Source organism: Felis catus, chromosome D2 (genome assembly GCF_018350175.1).
Source record: "Felis catus isolate Fca126 chromosome D2, F.catus_Fca126_mat1.0, whole genome shotgun sequence".
In the NCBI taxonomy this organism is placed as follows: Eukaryota; Metazoa; Chordata; class Mammalia; order Carnivora; family Felidae; genus Felis; species Felis catus.
In genome coordinates this window covers 18,989,916-19,010,947 of record NC_058378.1, presented here as the reverse complement: position 1 = coordinate 19,010,947, position 21,032 = coordinate 18,989,916, and the positions used below count along the sequence as shown (strand labels likewise).

Here is a 21,032-nt window from a genome sequence, read left to right as displayed (position 1 = left end):
CGCCTCGGGGACCTCACTCAAGGCTCCCCTGCTGACGACCCGATGGGGGGGCTCCTGCGAGAGGAAAAGCCAGCCTCCTTGGCAGGACTCAGCCTTTCCTGATCTGGCCCCTGCCTGCCTCTCTGGCCTCATCTTCTCCTAGCCCCTGCTCAGCCTAAGTGCCCCGGTGCCGTGCTGCTTATGGGTGCAAAGACCTTCCGCCTTAGAATATCAAACTGTCCACCTTCCAGAACTGATTCTGGGCAACTGCCGCTTCCAGCAGCCCCCTTCCCCTGCACCGCAGCACACAACCCCACCACCCTTGCCGCACTCATCACAGCGGATCTAGGAGCTTGCTCAGCTGTCTGTGTCGGCCCCTACTCTGTGACCTCTGCTGGCTCTTCTCTCTTTAGTGCCCACTCAACATTTAGCAGGTGCGCCCCACATATTCCCGGGACGAAGGGGGAGAGGGAGAAGGCGGGGGGCGGGGCACCCAGCATGGGTGCAAAGCACCCAGCGTGGGTCCTGCTGGGGGCTGGGGCAGGGGCAGCGTGTGCCGGGCTGGCCTGCATTTCTCGGCAGTGCTTTATGGGGGACCCGCAGGGCTGGCCCAGCCCCCAAGGCTGCATCTCCTGTCGGCACCCGGACTCCTGCCTGCCGGCTGTGCACGGTTCCCGTGGGTCCCCCGGCCTCCTTGCCTGCCCAGGTGGTTGCTCTGGGCCCAGTGCTGGAGGTACAGGGGAGGCTCCATGCAACAAAGCAGGGTGAGGGTCCTTCCCCATCCTGCCCCGGGTTCCGATGCTCTCCTGAGTCATTTTTCCTTCAGGCCACAGTTCCCCCTAGGGCCTCTTTATACCAAGATCTGACCTTATTGGCTAATTACGGTAGCCATCCCATGAAGCAGATCTATTCTGGGGAGTCAGGAGGCCAAAACTTGGGGGCACAGAAGGAGCACACCATCGCACACGGCAGCGGCACAAGCCCATGGGCCATTTCAACCTCGGCTCTGCCGTGAGTGACCATGTTTCTCGTCCCTACAGCAGCTGCTCACTGGCATCCGTCTGCACCGGAGTCGTCTGGGGCTTTTACTGAACTGCGGGTGCCGGGGGGTCCTCCCCTAGATTCTGGCTGTAGGGGAGCCCAGGTGCTTCCAGGGGCTCCAATGCAGACGGCCTGAGGACCACACATGGGGAAACACCGCCTTCCCTCCGTGGAACAGGCCGGCGGCCTCGCATCACCAGGGACCTGGTTATAAGCCAGAATCTCTGACCATCTCAGATCTACTGAATTCGAATCGGCATCTTGGTTAAAAACAAATGCTTATTTATTTATTCAATTTTTTTTTTGAGAGAGAGAGAATCAGAGTGCAAGTGGGGGAGGAGCAGAGAGAGAGAGGGAGACACAGAATCGGAAGCAGGCTCCAGGCTCCGAGCGGTCAGCCCAGAGCCCGACGCGGGGCTCGAACTCAGGGACCGCGAGATCATGACCTGAGCCGAAGTCAGCCGCTTAACCGACCGAGCCACCCAGGCGCCCCGGAAAGTGTTTATTTTTGAGAGAGAGCTGGCAAGCAGGGGAGGGGCAGAGAGAGGGGAACAGGGGATCCAAGTCAGGCGTACAAATGTGTTTATTTCCAGAGTAGAATTCTCAGTCGAGGAGACGGGGTATATTCCGTCTGCCAGAGACAAGGATTCCTGACTCACGCGGGCGAGGAAGGAACAGGTACCGTCTCTGGAATATCGAACACTTTTCCTCAAGCACGAGCTCATTCAAAGACCAAAGGCCGTGGCTCTGTCATGGGTGATATTCTCACGTAGCATAAAAAAGAAAACACAGGCTGGGGCGCCTGGGTGGTTCAGTCCGTTAAGCGTCTGACTTCGGCTCAGGTCATGATCCCACGGTTTGTGAGTTCGAGCCCCGTGTCAGGCTCTGTGCTGACAGCTCAGAGCCTGGAGCCTGCTTTGGATTCTGTGTCTCCCTCTCTCTCTGCCCCTCCCCCATGCTCTCTCTCTCTCTCTCTCTCAAAAATAAATAAACATTAAAAAAATTAAAAAAAAAAATTCACTGACCAAGTCTAATCCCACCTCCCCACAGCCCTCCCCTGACCTGAGACACTGAGGTTTCTGATAAGGATTGGGAAACAGAGGAAGAAACAGTAGGAGTACATGCTCCAGGGGGAACCCCACTGAGGCTGTGTCTGTGGCCTTAAGGGTCGATCTGACAGGTGGCCCAACAGACCTCTGGCTCTACAATTTTGGGGGGCTCAGTCTGCTGGCGACCTGGGGCCATTTTTGTAGCCGGGCCTATGATGTCACTCCATCGCATCCAAAACGCGCCAGATTAGGACGGGTCTGTTGGGGAGCGGGACCTGGAAACACGCTTCACCCCACTCTCGTCTGTGCCCTGAAAACATTACCCGTAAGCGAGCTGGGAGTCAGGGGAGTGTTTCATGCCATCCTGTGGGCCAGCGGGTTCCTCCCAGGCAGCCACGTGGCCAGGGATGGGGAAGGGTGTGGTAGACGAGGGCCAAGAGGACCAGGGATTTGTGGCCTGTGTTTCCCCTTCTCACAAAATAACAGGGTACATTCTTTTCCTGTAGGAAAACTCAGAGCAAGTTTTTTTGCAAATGAACTCCAGGAGAATAGCTGGGCGGAGAAGCAGCTACGCCTTCCACTTAGGATGATGCGCGAGAAATTGGCCACCCGCCCCCCCACCCACCCACCCACCAGTCTGCATCTAACAGGAATACTAACCGTCCTTTTTCTTCACCACAAAAGCGCAGTGCCCCCAGATGCAATGACGTCATAACTTCCGGGAAGCATCTTTCTTGTGCGGGATTGAAAATGTGCTTTTCTCCTTTCGTTAGATTTTCTGCGAGGAATTCTGACCTGCACAAGAGACAGATGCGGCAGCAACAAAGCAGGGGGGGAGAAGGCGGGGGTGGAGGGGGGGCTCCTATCACCTCGCTGCCTCCTGGTGGAACAGATGAGACACCACCCTCCCCCCCCCGCCCCCATTCAGCGACATGTGTGCCCCACCCCCCACCCGGTGCATTAAAGGAGGGTCCAGACCAGAGGGCTCAGAGAGCCCCAACTCACCCCGGGCCAGATGCCAAGCCCCTGAGTGAGATGAACCCGGATCCGTTTCCCCAGGGAGAGGCAGGCAGGGGGCTGGTTTTGTGTCTGTGGGATCGCGATGCTCCCTTACTCTTCATTTCCTGACCTGTTCCGCCGCCCCATCTGTACATGTGCTGGCACACGGAGGGCATAGCTCTGGCCACCGGCTGCAGCGCCCCAGGATTCAGGCCTGAGGCCCCAGTGGTGCCCAGGGCGCTGGCTGGTGGGTAGGGCACCTGCGCTTCTGCTTTTGCCTCCTGGCCCTCTAGACACCACTTTGGGGACAGGGACCAGGGGTGGTGCTGCAGGGAAGGGGCCAGGGAGGGACCAGGAGCCAGGCTCGCAGGGGAGTGGGGGTGGGGGGGTGGTGATCCCCGTTGGCAAAGGAGGCTGAGGGTAGTGGCTCTCTCTCTGGGTGATGCTCTCTCTGGTGGGGCTGCTCTGTCCCTTCAGATCCCACCAGGGTCCTGCCTCTGGTCTGGCAGGCTCTCCCCTCCCCCCACCCCGCCCCAGCAAGGGAGCCTCACCCCATCCCTCACTCCACCCCATTCCCTCTGCTGGGACATGAAGACGGGAGGTGGTATGACCGGCAGTTAGCACCCTGTCCCCTGGCAGGGGGCAGAGGAGAGGCCGGGGCACCTCTGAGGCCGCCTCCCCCGGTTTGTCAGGGCCAGGCTGATCCCCAGCGCCCCGGGGCCTGACTTCAGCCCTTCCGTCCCACTCAAGAGAGGTCACTGGCATCCAAGTCATTATCCCTAGTAGAGGGATAATCCTGCCTCCATACACCCCATCATTTATGACTTGGGAGTGTCACTTCCAGGACAACAAGTCACAGGTGGGGGCCTCCCCGGGAGAGGTTGCGATGGGCAGGGGGCCGAGCCACCCTGGCCCTCCCCCTGCACCCAGCGGTAGCAAAGTACTGGTAGGCAAGGGCTGCAGGGGTGACACTGAGGCGGCTGGGAGGGAGGAGCAGGGAGAGGTGGGGGAGGGGCCCGGGGAGCAAGAGCATACAAATCCAAATCTGAGTTTTTCCTCATGCAGGGCTCAGAAATGCGCATCTGCAGAACTGGGACAGGTCACCTGGGGATTAAGGAACGGGATGAAGCGTCAGTTACGTCAGTCAGTTACGACCTCCTCCCCCAGCACTGCCTGGGTGACGTGTGACTGAGGCCTGGGATTGCCCAGCGTGCTGATCTCTGCCAAGAGCCATCGGTGGAGGGAGGCAGCGGGGGCTGGAGGGCCGCGAACCCCGGGCACCTGAGAGCCCCGGCAAGCTTCTGCCCGCCTCTGGGCTTGACGGGTCCTCCTGTGTCTACAGAGGGCTTCGGGGCTCAGGGCTCCCTGAGACCCTTCTAGCTTTAAGAGTCTGTGACTCTGAGTCTGAGAGATTTAATACTGATTGACGATTCACCCTCAAGGCCTGGAGGTAATTTAAATGGAAGCCAGGGGATTCTTCATAAAGAATCAAAGCATCAGGCGGGTAAAACAGAATCACTTACCCATCAGAGTTCAACATCCAGAGGTAGGGCTAGCAGAAAAAAAAAAAAAAAAAACAACTTTTGTTCTCATTGCTTTTTAAATGTTTTATTTTTGAGAGAGCGTGAGCAGGGGAGGGGCAGAGAGGGGGCGGGGACAGAGGATCTTTAGTGGGCTCTGTGCTGACAGCAGGGAGCCCGATGCGGGGCTCAAACTGACAAACCATGAGATCGTGCCCTGAGCTGAAGTCGGACAGACGCTCCACTGACAGCCACTCAGGGGCCCCGCAAAAAATAAATAAATAAATAAATAAATAAAAATATATTTTTTTTAATTCTATCTCTGCAAAGCCAAATCAGATCCGAAGGAGGAGAGGAAATGATTGCCTCATCAGAGGGAGCACAGCAGGGAGAGGATAAGGGCTCGCCAGGGAGGACACTTCCAGGACCTGTCCCTCCAGTACCTGGCTCCTAATAGTTGCTCAATAAATGTTTGCCGAATTGGATAGACATAAATAAAGCATCCCTAAAGAACTGTGCCCGTTATCCGCCCCCCCAAACCATTCTCCTTTCTTACACCTTTATGGAATGCCCACATTTTAGTTGAGCACAGGGCCGCTCAGAATAAAAATGACTTTTTTGGGTTACCCTTGAAGCGATGTATTTTGGCCAAGTTTTGACCAATGAAGCACTAAATAGCAGCTTCCAGGAGCTTTCCGTAAGACAGCTAGTCACGTCCTTTGCCTCCTCCTTCCTGCTAGCTGGAATGTGTGTGTGACGACCGGACCTGTGCAGCCACATTGGACCACATTTGCATCATTGATGATGCAAATTAAAACCACGCGAAGCAAGAGAGATGGCCTTGGGTGTCTGAGAACTTTGTGGAGTAGAGCCACAATTCCAGTCCTGGATGGTCTATCCTCAGGCTTTCAGAGGAAAGAGAAAGACATTTTACCTTATTTAAGCCACTGTTATTTTGTGTCTCTTACAACTGAACCTGATCCAAACTGGGGCACTATGCTTTGGCTGTCTAGAAGTCCTCAGTAGTGCTTATTGAATGAATAAATGCCATGCTCATTATCGAAAAATAACAAAATCAAGAAAATATAGACAAACCAGAGAAAATTTGAGACTCATGTTAATAATCAGTAATAGCCAGCAACGCCTGGGTGGGTTGGTTGGTTAAGCGTCTGACTTCAGTTCAGGTGATAATCTCTCAGTTCGTGAGTTTGAGCCCCACGTCAGGCTGTCTGCTGTCAGCAAAGAGCCCGCTTGGGATCCTCTGTCCCCCTCACTGTCCCTTCCCCCCACCCCCATGCTCTCTCTCTCTCAAAAATAAATAAACATTTAAAAAAAGGTAATAATAGCTGGGTATTAGCTTGGAGTGAAACAACCGCTGAGATACTAAATACCAAAATACCCCACAGAGAGAGAGAGAGAGAGCGTTTTCCTAGAACTTGGCAGCTAGCTCAACTGTGCAAAACTGACACCGTATTTTCTATAACCATGCTATACTTTTTCTTGAGTCCCTGTTTTCTCCCAAGAGCAAAAAGAATCTTGTCATTTCCAGGTAAATTTCGTTAATGACTGTGAAGTCAGTTTACGATTTAAAATCGGATGTTTCTGCCCTCCTCTCCCCTGGGGATGTGGCAAGGCCCTGGGAGGACTCAGGTGAGTGCTGATGAGGAGGTGCTGAGCTCAGTCCACCTGTGCCCACGTGGCCCTTCTGGGGGGACCTCATTCCCACAACTGTGCGTCCTTTCTAGCTCTGCAAGGAGCCACGACCTCCTCCCCAGGACCCCCAGCTCTCTCAGCACTTGTGGGGACCTCCCGGGGTCTCAGGACCTTTCCGGGATCCAGCCTGACCACCTCACCACCCTGAAGACCCCACTTAGATCCTGCTCCATGCTCCGGTTCGTGCTGGCCACGTCCCAGGGCTCGGGGGTCATTATCAACATATCGAGGGGTCACGATCATGGCTCATTCAGCCTGGGTGTGCCTGCCACAGAGTTTCTCCTCTGAAACTGACGACATAGGTGGCCTCCCCACTACCTTACCATCCTAAACTTGGAAAACCTCTTTTCCTGCAGCCCCAAAGAGCTTGCCTGTCTTCATTCTGTGGTGAAGAAAATAAGCTATAGGTAAGCGTCCTCCCAAATGTCACTTGCAAGCGTCTTCCTGTCATTTATAGGCGAACTTCAAACAGCTCTTCAGTTCTTAGACCTTTGATCGCCCTTAAAGCCCGGCTCTTGCCAATTGAGATCCTCGGTTTTCAAGACATTACTCCTCTCTGGTCCTCACAAGCCTATTTTCTTTAGTGTCAAGGCTAAGAATTTGATTGTTTTCTGACTCTGAACTTGGCCTCTAATGTTGGAAAGAAGGGCCATGGGATACAAAGGAATACCAAGAATAAACATGAGCAGCGTTTTAAAGGGGCACCTGGGTGGCCCAGTCGGCTAAGCATCTGACTTTGGCTCAGGTCAGGCCCTCACGGTGCATGAGTTCGAGCCCCACCTATAGAGCCTGGAGCCCTCTCCCGATTCTTGTCTCTCTCTGCTCCTCCCCCACTCACCCTCTGTCTCTCTCCCTCAAAAATAAACGTTAAAAAAAATTATTTTTAAATGAGCAGCTAATATTTCCAAAATGTGTTCCTACCGCATTAAGATGAATGGAACTTTTCTCAGAGAGTGCTCAGGGATGAAACAAAAAACAAACAAACAAAAAAGAATCACAAAGAAACCAGCCTCTCCCGAGGCTCTAAATTCCATGGCACCGCTCTCACCTCTGAGCTGTGTGGTCTTTAAGCCTATTTCAGCCAGTGTTCTATTGCCGCTGAAAGCCTCCTCTCAAATTGTGCATTTGTCTTTGGGGACTTTGCTCAGTCCAGGACGCAACGTCCTCTTTAAGAGGGCTACCGGAGACAACTGCCTTTGGCCTCGCTTTACTGAATAATCGCGCTTCTCTTTCTCACTGGATACCACGGACACCCTGAGTCACTGCTGCAGAACCTGCCAGGGATTTGCTGTACTCGGGTGTGATAAGATACACAGACGTGGAAATATCTGTCATGAAGGGAGCAATCTTTATACCCATGGATTCCCTAGAAATGAGGGAACACCAGGTCAGTGAGGCGGTGGACGGAGCGCAGGTGACATCTCGTCGCCCGGAGCCTTCCTGGTGGCTTCCACTGAGGCAGGGCAAGCAGGTTTGGGATTGGCTAGTTTGAATAATCTCGGCGGGTTTGGGGGCCTGGGGCAGGCAGGGCCTTCACTAGGTCATCAAGGCCCCAAGATGTGAAAACATCAGGATGAAGACGCGAGAGTCCTATACCTGCTCGCAGCTCCCTCTTCGCATAAGCTGTTGGTGAGCTCAGAATTACACTTCTGGGGGCGCCTGGGTGGCTCAGTCGGTTGAGCGTCCGACTTTGGCTCAGGTCACGATCTCACGCTCTGTGAGTTCGAGCCCCGCGTCGGGCTCTGTGCTGACAGCTCGGAGCCCGGAGCCTGCTTTGGATTCTGTGCCTCCCTCTCTCTCTGTCCCTCCCCCGTTCATGCTCGGTCTCTCTCTGTCTCAAAAATAAATAAACATTAAAAAAAAAAAAAGAATTACACTTCCGGTTCATCTGAACCTGCCTGGCTAACTAATCTCACTCCTAGGTTTACCTTAGCTTCCCGACCCTCGATGCCCCAATTTCTTCACTCATTTCCATTTCATCTTTCAGAACCTTGCGGAAGCTATCATAAAGGCATAAATCCCTTTTAGAACAAGACACTGTCGGCATAAATAAGTGAAGGAACCCCTGACGCTTCCCGCGAGGACTTGCACATCGTGAACGCCGGCATGTGGCCATTTTGTGTGAGGCCATCACGATCGCTGCACAGCGTGTCCCGTGGCTCGGGAAAGGGGCCCCGGAGCTAGAGCAGAGACGCTGGCCCATCTTCCGGTCAAGGAGACAGGCTAGGGTGCCTCAGTGCCGGCCAGCTACCCATCTCGAGAAGCGGGACCAAGGTCCGGACTGAGGGAGCCTAAAGCCACAATCTGTGCCTTTGACCCCCTGGGCAACTGCCTCAGGACGAGACTCTTGGCCCGGCCTCTTTTGGTTGAAAGCGACAAACCCAACTCGAAGCGGTTCAAGCCAAACAAACACCAGTGGGGAGGCATCTGTAGACCCGAGCAGGAAGGACGCACTGAGGCGTAGGAGCCCGGTCCCCAGATGCAGTCTGAGCATTGCCACCTGACTCTCCCTCCCCCAGCCCCCACCCCAGGGGCACAGCTTCCTGGATCCCTCCCCCCCCCCCACCTGTTCGGCATCCCCAGGCCCAGAAGAAGCCAGCCTCCCTCTCTGAACACCACAGACCGGTCTAGGCAAGGACTCTCACTAGACGGGTTTGGATCACCGGCTCATCCAGGACCAGCCGTTGTTTCCAACTTGGCTCAAGCTGGCTCTTGTGCCGGGTCCCTGTTTTGGGGGGGGGGAGGGGGACGGGTGACACACAACAGTGTGACTGACAGCGCAGGGAGGAAAGGAGGAGTCTAATCGATAGACCAAAACACAGGTGGTTACCAGGTTACCAGAAAGCGTCCACACCACTAGCCGAGCAGCTGCTTCACAGGAAAGACACCTCGGCCCGCACCTTCCCAAGCTGTGAGCAGCTCTTCTCCTTCCCCCGAGCCGAACCGAACGGGGCACATGTGGGCGATTTCAGCACTCGGGTTCTCACGCTGGAGGTGACACAGGGACGCGGCGTGTGCTCTGCTAGTAAATCCTTCCATTGGGAAAAGGCTCTTTCAATTAAGGCAAAGACATGCCAGACGACCATGGGTGCCGAGGCAGGGCCCTTAGGAACCCGGGGCTTTGACAATGAACCAGAGACACACTGATGTGATGGCTTCCCACCGGAGCTAAGACGCCTCCCTGGGCGGCTTCCTGGGTTTCCCATGCAGACTGTGCCAAATGTGGTCTCGGTATCAGGCCAGGCGTCTCAATATTTTCTCCCAAATACACGGTTGCCCTACAAGTGGCCCCGAGTGACGGATAGTGTGAAGGTCACCAAAGTCCCCCGGGACTCGCACAACACCTCCTTGCCTACCTACGGTCCCAGGGGTAGACGCTTCTTTGAGATTAAGCTCTACCTCGTGAAATACACAGGGACCAAGTGAGGCAGACCCACGATGCTCCCATCCTTCCAATGAGGCCATATCTGTCCCTCGGACCTGGGCAGACAAGGACCTTGACACCAGTTCACGGGGAAGGAGAGTTCAGCCCAGGGATGCAGCCTTGGCAAAGCAGGCACCCGGGCCCTGGGGCCCCTCAGATGTTCTGTGTGGCTCCGCAAAGAGGGACACATTATCTGGCGTCTTGAAAACTGCACTTGATCTTAGCCTGAGCTACCCAGGCGCCCCCCAAAAAGAAGTTTATTTGTGCAAAAGGGGCAAGGGAGTCAGACTTCAGCAACACTATCTCATCCAATAATAGAAAAACAAACAACAAACAAGTATCTAACATTAAAGACGCCACAAGATGACCATGTTTATGTCTGTGTTTTCATGGTGGAAAAACTAAAACTCCGCACACAGTTACCATCCACACATTGTGTTACATCCTCAGACATCAACTCTGAAAGCCAGGGATGAGGTTGTTTCTGCCCAGAGTCTACACTTACAAGAAATGCTCAAGATTTGGTTCGTTGGGGGCCAAAACTCGACAGAGTATCTGTATTCTTTTTATTCTGCGTGAGGGTACAGAGTGTTTTTCCTCCCTGGCTGTGGAGAACGATCCGCACACACATTGATAACGGAGGCTGAGCCAAGTACCGGATTCCACGGGATGAATCATTTGCTTACATTCCGGTCCATCTCTCAACCAGGCCCCTCAAAGACATGATCGAAATCAGTACCACTCCTAAGGGAGCGCTCTTTTCCTCTACTCCAATCAGGAAGGCCACAGGGCCATAAGGAAAAGTGGCTTCCGCAAAAATGACACACGTAATCTTCCCCTAAAAAGATGAAATAGTTAGTGCTGAAGCTGGCTTCATTCTATTTCTTTCACCTTTTTTCTTATGCTCTGCACATCCTCTGAGATACATGAATCATTACATCTGTTGAACTGGGTTTTTTCTTTTTAATGTCTATTCATTTTTGAGAGAGAGAGAGACAGAGCGTGAGCAGGGGAGGGGCAGAGAGAGAGAGGGAGACACAGAATCCGAAGCGGGCTCCAGGCTCCGAGCCGTCAGCACAGAGCCCGACGCGGGGCTGGAACTCACAGACCGTGAGATCATGACCCGAGCTGAAGTTGGACGCTTAACCGACTGAGTCACCCACACGCCCCTACATACGTTGATGTTCACGAAGGAGAAGAATGACTATCTTGAAATACTATTCTTGGTACTTCCTTCCCGCCCTATGACTCTTTCATCAATAAGGCTGAGTTTTGCTGCCTCAGGAGAGGCTGAACTCTTGCCTTTGACTTCTAAACTGGGGTCTTGGAATCTATGCCAAGCTTGCACCCGCACACACACACAAGACACACGCACACGTGCATAGGCGTGCACACACACGAACACACACTTGGAAGAGTCTGTTTTCCCACCACTCCAAGAGGACAGAACTTCCTGGGTTGGGAACATGAGCCTGTTTTGCCAACAACACCCAATTTCTCTCTCTCTCTCTCTCTCTCTCTCTCTCTTTGTTCATGTAACATGTTTTTTTTTTAAGTTTTTTATTTTAATTCCATTTAGTTAACAATACAGTGTTATATGAGGTTCAGGTGTACAACACAGTGATTCAAAATTTCCATACATCACCCTGTGCTCATCACGACAAGTGCACTCTTTTTTTTTCTTTAATTTTTTTAAACGTTTATTTATTTTTGGGACAGAGAGAGACAGAGCATGAACAGGGGAGGGGCAGAGAGAGAGGGAGACACAGAATCTGAAACAGGCTCCAGGCTCTGAGCTGTCAGCACAGAGCCCGACGCGGGGCTCGAACTCACGGACCGTGAGATCATGACCTGAGTCGAAGTCGGATGCTTAACCGACTGAGCCACCTAGGCACCCCATGACAAGTGCACTCCTTAATCCCCATCCCCTATTCCCCTCATCCCCCTCCCACCTCCCCTCTGCAACCACCAGTTTGTTCTCCATAGTTAAGAGAACTGTTTCTTGGTTTGTCTCTCTCCTTTTCCCCTTGGCTCACTTGTTTTATTTCTTAAGTTCCACCTATGAATGAAATCATACGATATTTGACTTTCTCTGACTGACTTATTTCACTTAGCATCATACTCTCTAGTTCCATCCATGTTGTTGCAAATGGCAAGGTTTCGTTCTTTTGATGGCTGAGTAATATTCCAGTGTGTGTGTGTGTGTGTGTGTGTGTGTGTGTGTGTGCCATTTCTTCTTGATCCATTCATCAGTCAATGGACACTTGGGCTACCTTCATAGTTTGGCTATTGTAGATAATGCCGCAATCAACATCAGGGTGCACGTATCCCTTCGAATTAGTGTTTTTGTATACTGGGTATACCCAGCTAGATAGTGGGGTAGTTCTATTTTTAATTTTTTTGAGGAACCTCCATACTGTTTTCCATAGCGGCTGCACCAGTTTGCTTTCCCAACGACAACCCAGGAGCTTTCCTTTTTTCACCACATCCTGTCCAACACCTGTTTTTTCTTGTGTTGTTGATTTTAGCCATTCTGACAGGTGTGAGGTGATATCTCACTGGAGTTTTGATTTGCATTTCTCTGACGAGCATCTTTTCATGTGTCTGTTGGCCATCTGGATGTCTTCTTTGGAAAAATGTCTATTCGTGTCTTCTGCCCATTTTTAATTGGATTATTTGTTTTTTGGGTGCCGAGTTTTTGTAAGTTCTTTATAAATTTTGGATACTAACCCTTTATCGGGTAAGTCATTAGCAAATATCTTCTCCCATTCCATGGGCTGCCTTTTGGTTTTGTTGATTGTTTCCTTCACTGTGCAGAAGCTTTTTATTGGGATGAGGTCCCAATAGCTTATTTCTGCTTTCATTTCCCTTGCCTCAGGAGACATATATCTAGAAAAAAAAAATTGCTCTGGCCAATATCAAAGAAGTTACTGTCTGTTCTCTCTGCTAGGATTTTTATGGTTTCAGGTCTCACAGTTAGGTCTTTGATCCATTTTGAATTTATTTTTGTGCATGATGTGAGAAAGGGATCAAGTTTCTTTCTTTTGCATGTTGCTGTCCAGTTTTCCCAACACCGTTTGTGGAACAGACTGTCCTTTTCCCATTGGCTACTCTTTCCTGCTTTGTCAAAGATTAACTGACCATATAGTTGTGGCTTTCTTTCTGGGTTTTCTATTCTGTTCTATTGATCTATGGGTCTAATTTTGTGCCAGGACCATACTGCTTTGATTCCTACAGCTTTGTAATATAACTTGAAGTCTGGAATCGTGATGCATCCAGCTTTGCTTTGCTTTTTGGGGGCACCCAGGTGACTTGGTGAAGCATCCGACTCTTGATTTCACTGTCGTGAGATAGAGGTCATGATTTCACTGTCGTGAGATAGAGGTCATGATTTCACTGTTCGTGAGATCGAGCCCTGTGTTGGGATCTCCACTGACAGTGAGGAGCCTGCTTAGGATTCCCTCTCTCCCTCTCTCTCTCTGTCTTTCCCTACCTCTGGCTCCCTCTCTCTCAAAATAAATAAGTAACCTTAAAAAAAAAATGCATCAAGTTCCAGCCCCGCGTCCGACTTTGGCTCAGGTCACGATCTCAATCTGTGAATTCGAGCCCCACATCAGGCTCCGTGCTGACAGCTCAGAGCCTGGAGCCTGCTTCGGATTCTGGGTCTTCCTCTCTCTCTGCCCCTCCCCCGCTCACGCTGTCTCTCTCTGTCTCTCAAAAATAAATACACGTTAAAAAAAAAAAAGAATTGTGATAGATGAGAAAAAGCAGTGTTTGTATTTCTTTGTTTACTAGTGACATTGAACTTTACTTTTGGTGGAGTGTGTGTAGCATATGCTTACTTGCTAAATTTGTCCTCTTGGGACTAACCCTTTGCCCGTTTGTTGAACAGCACACCCACTTTTCCTGCGAGCTTGCGAGAACCGTCTCCATGCCCATTTCTGGGCTGGTTTCTCTGCTGCAATCACGTTTCACGGCCCCTCATTGCAGGGCGGCTCCTTTCTGAACGGCAAAGTTGAAGTGGATTTGCAGTTATTTGCACATTATCAGTTAGCGGAGGTGCGTGCCTTCGCCCTTGGCTGGCGTCGAGTTTCGGGTTTCACGCTGGCAGGAGAAGCCCTTGTCACCAGGGATGAGACACTTGCTTCCCTCAAGGGTCTTTCCGTGACCGGGGCCGAGAGAGAGCACTCGATGGGTTTCCGCAGCTCTTTGGGCACCCTTGCTGGTTGGGCGAGAAGGGAGAAGGGGCCGCAGAGCTCAGAGTGACGTGAACCTAGACGGGAGGACGGAAGCAGTGAGATTTGGGCAAGTAGTGGAATCTCTCTGGGCCTCTGTGACCTCACCTAAAAAGTGAGGGGATGATACGGAGGGGGAACGCTGTGCATTTACAGAGGTTAGCTGGGCGGAGAGAGTGGGGGTGGGGTCTATCACTAACATTTCACTCCACTTTATCAACTACCCATTCCGCTACCCGCCCTTCAGTCCATCTGAGGTTTTTTTTTAATTAATTTTTTTTTATTTGAGAGAGAGAGAGAGACAGCACACAAGCGCATGAGCAGGGGGGAGGTGCAGAGGGAGACTAAGAGAGAGAACCTTAAGCAGTCTCCACACTCAGCGTGAAGCCCAATGAGGGGTTCGATCCCATGACCCTGGGATCATGACCTGATCTGAAACCAAGAGTCGGACACTCAACTGAGTGAGCCACCCAGGTGCCCCCGATCCATCTGAGTTTTGATACATTTTTTTTTAACGTTTATTTCCTATTTTTGAGACAGAGAAAGACAGAGCGCGAATGGGGGAGTGGCAGAGAGAGATGCAGACACAGAATCTGAAACAGGGTCCAGGCTCTGAGCTGTCAGCACAGGGCCCGACGCGGGGCTCGAACTCACGGACCGTGAGATCATGACCTGAGCCGAAGTCAGCTGCTCAACCCACTGAGCCACCCAGGCGCCCTGCCTATCTCATTTCTAAAGAGAAAAGTGATCATAACCCCGGCATGAGAGGGGCCCACACATCTCCACCTGCCCCTTCTCTTCACTTTTTTATTCTTTTCTTCCCTTCTGCAGCTAGGGGTTGGCCGCTTACCTGTCTTGAGTCCTCATTTCCTTCCCGTCCCAGGAGACTCCACAGCCTAATTTGAAACCTCTACTTTGACGCCACAGCCAAAGGGAATTCGTCCATGTTTGGGGACATGCCAGCTGCACATTAGGCCAGTTTGGAGAATTATGTGGCCGGGGAGTTAATTCTACAGGAATTAGCACAAGCATTATTTCCCATTAGAAGGCTTGGTCTAGAAAATATTCAGCTGGAGACGACACGTCCCTTTAGTGAAAGTGCAACCTTCCCACAGTCTTGCCATTTTCACAGCAAAAAATGCCCCTGGAAAAAAAAGGAAAAGGAGCTGGTACGAAAATAGGACAGGAGTGGCAGGTGTTCTGGCCTACCTTCATCCCATTCAGTCCCCCCCCCCCCCCCCCATCGCTGAAGTCATGACTGGGAACATTTGTCAAAACATTCGGGAGATCTGACAGCATGTGGGGCAGGACAACATTTTGGAACAGTCAGCAACTGAGAGCAGTCCGTCCAATTAACAGAAAAAATTACAGGGGCGCCTGGGTGGCTCAGTCGGTTAAGCCTCCAACTCTCGATTTCGGCTCAGGTCATGATCTCGTGGTTCATGAGTTCAAGCCCCGCGTTGGGCTCCGCGCTGACCGAATGGAGCCCGCTTGGGATTCTCTCTCTTTCTCCCTCCCTCTCTCTCTGCTCGTCCCCTGTTTGCACGCTATCTCTCTCTCTCAAAAAAAATTATACTTAAAGAGAAAATAATGAAAATAAATAAATAAATAGATAGATGGATGGATGCACCGTTGGGGTATTAGCATAACAGACCTTAAAATTTCAGAGATTGCCCACACCCACACAATCTGATTCACGTATTCATCAATTCACTATTGATTGAGCATCTAAGTTTTACTTTATTTTAGTTGTTTGACTCATTTGATTTGATTTGATTTGATTCGATTTCATAGAGAGAGAGGAGCGCCCGTGGGAGAGAGGAGCAGAAGGAGACAGAGAGAGTCTTACGCAGGCTCCGCGCTCTGGGATCGTGACCTGAGCGGAAATCACGAGTTGGACGCTCGACCAACTGGGCCACCCAGGTGGCCGGCATCTACTGAGTTTTAGCCACCGGGGATACACGGGGAAAGAAGACAGACATGGCTCCTCCCCCCCCCCCCCCCCCCGAGAGCTTCTGTTTTAGCAAAGGAAACAGACCAAACTGGAAGAAAGGTAGGAAATATAATAAGCATTATCATCCTGGGAAGGCTTCTGTAGTAACCTTGTCTTTTATTTTCTGTGCTCTGATGCTGTCACACCTGGGGCCTTGCTGACCTGGAGGGACTGCCCCTTCCAGGGTCACACAACCCCTGCACACAGTAAACAACTTGCCCCAAGGGGGTGCTTTTTCCGATGTGAACCTCCTGACCCAGAGCCCACACCTCTGACCTCCTCCTCTATGGGGCTGTCACACTCAGGATCCCTGCCACCTGCTCTACTCCCTGGCAAGACAGCCAGGGACGCCCCCGCCCCAGAGGCCACAGACACCATTCAAATCAGCCACTTTCCTTCCCACAGAAACTGTAATAATGGCTCGTGCCCACATTTTCCCCTTTGCTCCCTCTGTGTCCTGTCAAAACCTGGTGCTTCCTGAGTGGCCCTGCAGAGCTTGGGGCGTCTATTTCTGGGAAACTGCCAGAATAAAACCCTTTTTTTTCTCCACAGTCATCCCCATGTCTGCGTGCCTTACCACACCTGATTAACGCAAAGCCTCGGCCCCTTGAGACAGCCTCTCTGCAAGGTGGTGCTTCAGCCGCTCTCCCAAGGATGGGAAGGAGCCAACATTCCCAGACCTTGGGGAAGTTGGGTCCATAGAAAATAGAGACAGCAGGAGCCGAGGCCTCAAGGTGGGAAAGAGATGGGCGTATGTGAGGACCAGAAGTGACCCAGTGGCAGGAACATGGTGGGGGGGACCCGGGAGTGACCCAATGGCAGGAGAATGGGGGGGGAGGGCTGGAAGTGACCCAGTGGCAGGAACATGGTGGGGGTAGGGAGGTTCCATCCAGCAAGGTGCAACCCCCACATGTGCTTCCTGTACTGAGATACAGAAGCCTGTGCTACCCCGAGCTCCTTCTTAGAGTCTTTGATGACAGGAGCACAGTACAAATCCAAACAGAATGTCCTCCTGGGGCTATAGAGATCGCCACGAATTCCTCCCACACCACGGTGACGGGAGGGCTCTCTGTGCACGAACTCATGCTCACAAACAACCTGGCACAGGACTAGATTCTCTTAGAACTTCCACGAAAATTCCTTTAGAGGATATTTTACAGCAGTTAGCATGGTGTTAATAACCAAGGGCAGAAAGAATCTTTCCAATATTAAACACTCATGTCCATTCTCCTGGCCATCTGTTTTCTTGTAAAATAGTCCCTCAGTAGTATTACCTGTTGCATTCTGCTTTAAGATTCGGCAGTTGAGTCGACTTTCGGAATTTAGATTTGACTTCTGAGGTCTCTGGTGTGAGCAACGGAACTTTCTTAAGACCAAATGGGCTACTGGTCACAACATTTCCAGCAATTCAGATGCCTCCAGAGTCCTCTTTCAGCCATTAGATCCCCCAAGAATAATGACTATCCTAATTTTCCTTTTTTTTTTCTCATTTTTCTTATTGAGATGAAATGAACATAACATAAATCAACCATCTTGTTGAATTATTTTTTAAATTTAAATTCAAGTTTAACATACGACCTACAGCGTAGTCTTGACTTCAGGAGTAGAACCCAGTGATACATCTCTTACATAGGACACCCAGTGCTCATCCCAAAATGGGCCCTCCCCCCAGCTCCTGGACTCCCCCTACTTTGTTTTTATGGATTTATTCATCCTGGATATTTTTATATAAATGGGATCATACAATATGTGACCTTTTGGGTCTGGCTTCTTTCGCTTAGAATAAGGTTTTCAAAGTTCAGGTACATTAGAGCATGTGTCCGTGCTACAGTCTTTTTTGTGGCCGAGTAATATTCCACATGTATGGACAGACTACATTTTGTTTATCCATTCATCTGTTAATAGCCAGTTGGGTTATTTTCACTCTTTGGCTGTTGTGAATGGTGCTGCTATGACCATTCATGCGCACGTATTTGCTTAAGCGCCTGTTCTCAAGTCGTTTGGATGTAAATCAAGGAGCAGAATTTCTGGGTCATCGGACAATGCTATGTTTAACTTTTTGGTGAGCTGCAAAACTGTATTCCAAAGTGGCTACCCCATTTTACATTCCCACCGGCCACGCATGAGTTCCCATTTCCCCACGTCTGTGCCAATGCTTGATATTGTCTGTCTTTATTCACATCCTAGTGGGTATGCAGTGGTATCTCATTGTGGTTTTGGTTTACATTTCCATAATGACAAACGATGTTGAGTGTCAAGTGCTTACTGGCCGTTGGACTTTGTGTTGTTTTGTTTTCGGGAGAAAAAATCCATTCAAATCCTTTCCCTGTTTTTAAGGAGGGGATTTATTTTTTATTGTTGAATTTTAAGTTATTTATCTATTCTGGATACAAGTCCCTGCAGCGCAAGCCTTACTTGTTTGTTTGTTTGCTTTTTCCCTTTTTTGTAATTCAAGTGCTTGACTTTCGCTTTCATGGCTTAAGTATCCATTTCAAAGATGACTCTCTTGAATAAACATATTGCCAGCCTGAGTAGATGATTAGATTAAAAGCCAGGTCACCTCCCTTCACTGAGGCTCCATTGTTTCAGACATCTTGGTTAATTTTGGTAACTGGCCATTTGAGTCACTTGTCTCTTCCCTTCCTGTACACGTCCACTCTTATGGTTTAAACTTACCAACAAACAGTGAGCCTGTGAAATCCTAGGCCCCCACCCTTGATCCCAATAAAAGCAGAACTCCTGATCTGTGCACTCTCTCCCCCAACAACCTTTCTATGTGGCCCCAGGTATGCTGTGTAATTTCCAGGTGTTGGAAGTAATAAACTTCTATTTTTTCATCGCTTCCTGCTGGTTGTTGCTGAAGCGCATCTTGCAATATTATGAACCATAAAAGCCAGTCCAACCACAACACTGGTTATTGGTAAGCTGAGGCCAAAACTGTCCCTTATCAGATATATAATTGTAAATACTTTCTTCCGTTCTGTGGGTTGTCTTTTTACTTTGTTGATGGTGTCGTTTGAGGCACACATTTTTAAATTTTGGACTTCCAGTTCAAGATGGCAACTCACTTCCTCTCATGAACACACTGCATCTACAGCTATGAATGGAAAAATGCCCTCTGGCAGGGTGGGGACCAGCTGAGTGACCCTTACACAGCAGGTGGATGAGAAAAATCCACAAAGAAACTGGTAGTAAATTTTTGTGTATGGTGTGAGGTAGGGGTCCAAATTCATTCTTTCATACATGGATACCCAGTTGTCCCAGAACCATTGTTGAAAAGCCTGTTCTTTCCTCCATTGAATTGCCTTGGCCCTTTTGTTGAAAATCAACTGACCATTAGCCAAAGACTACATATGACACAAGCTAATCCAACCACAGTTCTAGGCCCCAGAGTGAGGCAAATGATACACCTGACATGGGTTTAGGACCCCACCTGCTTCAAAGGGATGCTGTGAGGCCTTTCACCATGGGGGTCACCATTCTAAGACCCTTACAAACATCATCTCATGTCAGTCTTATGGGAATCCCCTGAGGGCAAATACAGTTATTCTCTCCTACAATGGAGGAAACTGAGCCACAGAGGCTAAGCAATGTGGGCAACGCCATTCAGCTGGTTAAGGGAGAGGGTAAAAGGGGGAAGCTAGGAGTCACATCCAGGGCTCCCAACCACTATACCAGGCAGGAAGCATAGCACAGCCTCTGCCGTGTCTCAAGCTCTCAGAAAAGACCAAAAGAGTAGCGATTATTTATAAAATGAAAATAATAGCATCTACATTACAGGTTTTCGATGATGTGTGCGAGTGCTGTTTTACAGACTCTAAAGTGCCATTTTCCCGGTGTAGGCAACATGTAGCTTTAGGCATTTCCACTGGTTACATCTGTGACATAACACAGGACTTTTTTTTTAAATTTTTTTAACGTTTATTTATTATTTTTGAGACAGAGAGAGACAGAGCATGAACAGGGGAGGGGCAGAGAGAGAGGGAGACACAGAATCTGAAACAGGCTCCAGGCTCCGAGCTGTCAGCACAGAGCCCGACGCGGGGCTCGAACCCACGGACCGTGAGATCATGACCTGAGCCGAAGTCGGACGCTTCACCGACCGAGCCACCCAGGCGCCCCAGGACTTTTATTTTTAATGTTTATTTATTTTTGAGAGAGAGAGAGAGAGAGAGAGAGAGAGAGAAAGAGAGAGAAAGCGAACACACGTGGGGGAGGGGCAGAGAGAGAGGGAGACACAGTGTCCGAAGCAGGCTCCAGGCTCTGAGCTGTTAGCACAGAGCCTTACACGGGGCTCGAACTCACAAACTGTGAGATCATGACCTGAGCCAAAGTCAGAGGCTTTACCAACTGAGCCACCCAGGTGCCCGCCCCAGACTTCTTTTTGTGGACGTTCTGCTGGCCGAGGAGCCTCATCTAAAGGGATGTATTTCTGCCCAATCTTAAACCAGCAATGATGCACAGAGAATAACGTAGGCTTGTTGCTTTGAAAGCTTCTTCAGTCTCATGGAAAGTTTGGTTCGTCTATTTCTGGAGAGGTTTCGAATACACGGAACCCACACCCTCACAGACACGCGCACACACAGACCCGCATGCCCCGGTCGGGGAAGCCTTCCCCTTGAGACACTTTAGTATTTAAATTTTTTTTTTTTAACGTTTATTTATTTTTGGGACAGAGAGAGACAGAGCATGAACAGGGGAGGGGCAGAGAGAGAGGGAGACACAGAATCGGAAACAGGCTCCAGGCTCCGAGCCATCAGCCCAGAGCCCGACGCGGGGCTCGAACTCATGGACCGCGAGATCGTGACCTGGCTGAAGTCGGACGCTTAACCGACTGCGCCACCCAGGTGCCCCGAGACACTTTATTATTTAGAAAGGAAAAGCAACGTGTGAAAATAAGTCTTCGGGTTGCAGAGAACTTATCTGCCGACTACTGTTCTCATCCTGATATTCAGGAAATAAAGATGCCCTAAATAGCAAAGGCAGATAATTACTGCCTTCCAAAAAGAAGTTGGCAAGAACTTCAAAGAAAGGAAAGCAAGTTTGCTTCCGTCAAGTACGGTTGCAGGTGATAAATTT

The 21,032-nt window shown here is 50.5% G+C and overlaps 1 long non-coding RNA gene across 1 annotated transcript; it reads right to left on the bottom strand.

Moving 5' to 3' along the window:
- Positions 1-2,091: 2,091 nt before the first annotated feature.
- On the bottom strand, positions 2,092-3,571 carry LOC109492858. The gene is made up of 3 exons (XR_002146820.2): positions 3,075-3,571; positions 2,730-2,864; positions 2,092-2,569 (listed from the first exon to the last, which is right to left on the bottom strand). It is a non-coding gene; the product is annotated as an uncharacterized LOC109492858 (long non-coding RNA).
- Between the last annotated feature and the right edge of the window lie 17,461 nt (positions 3,572-21,032).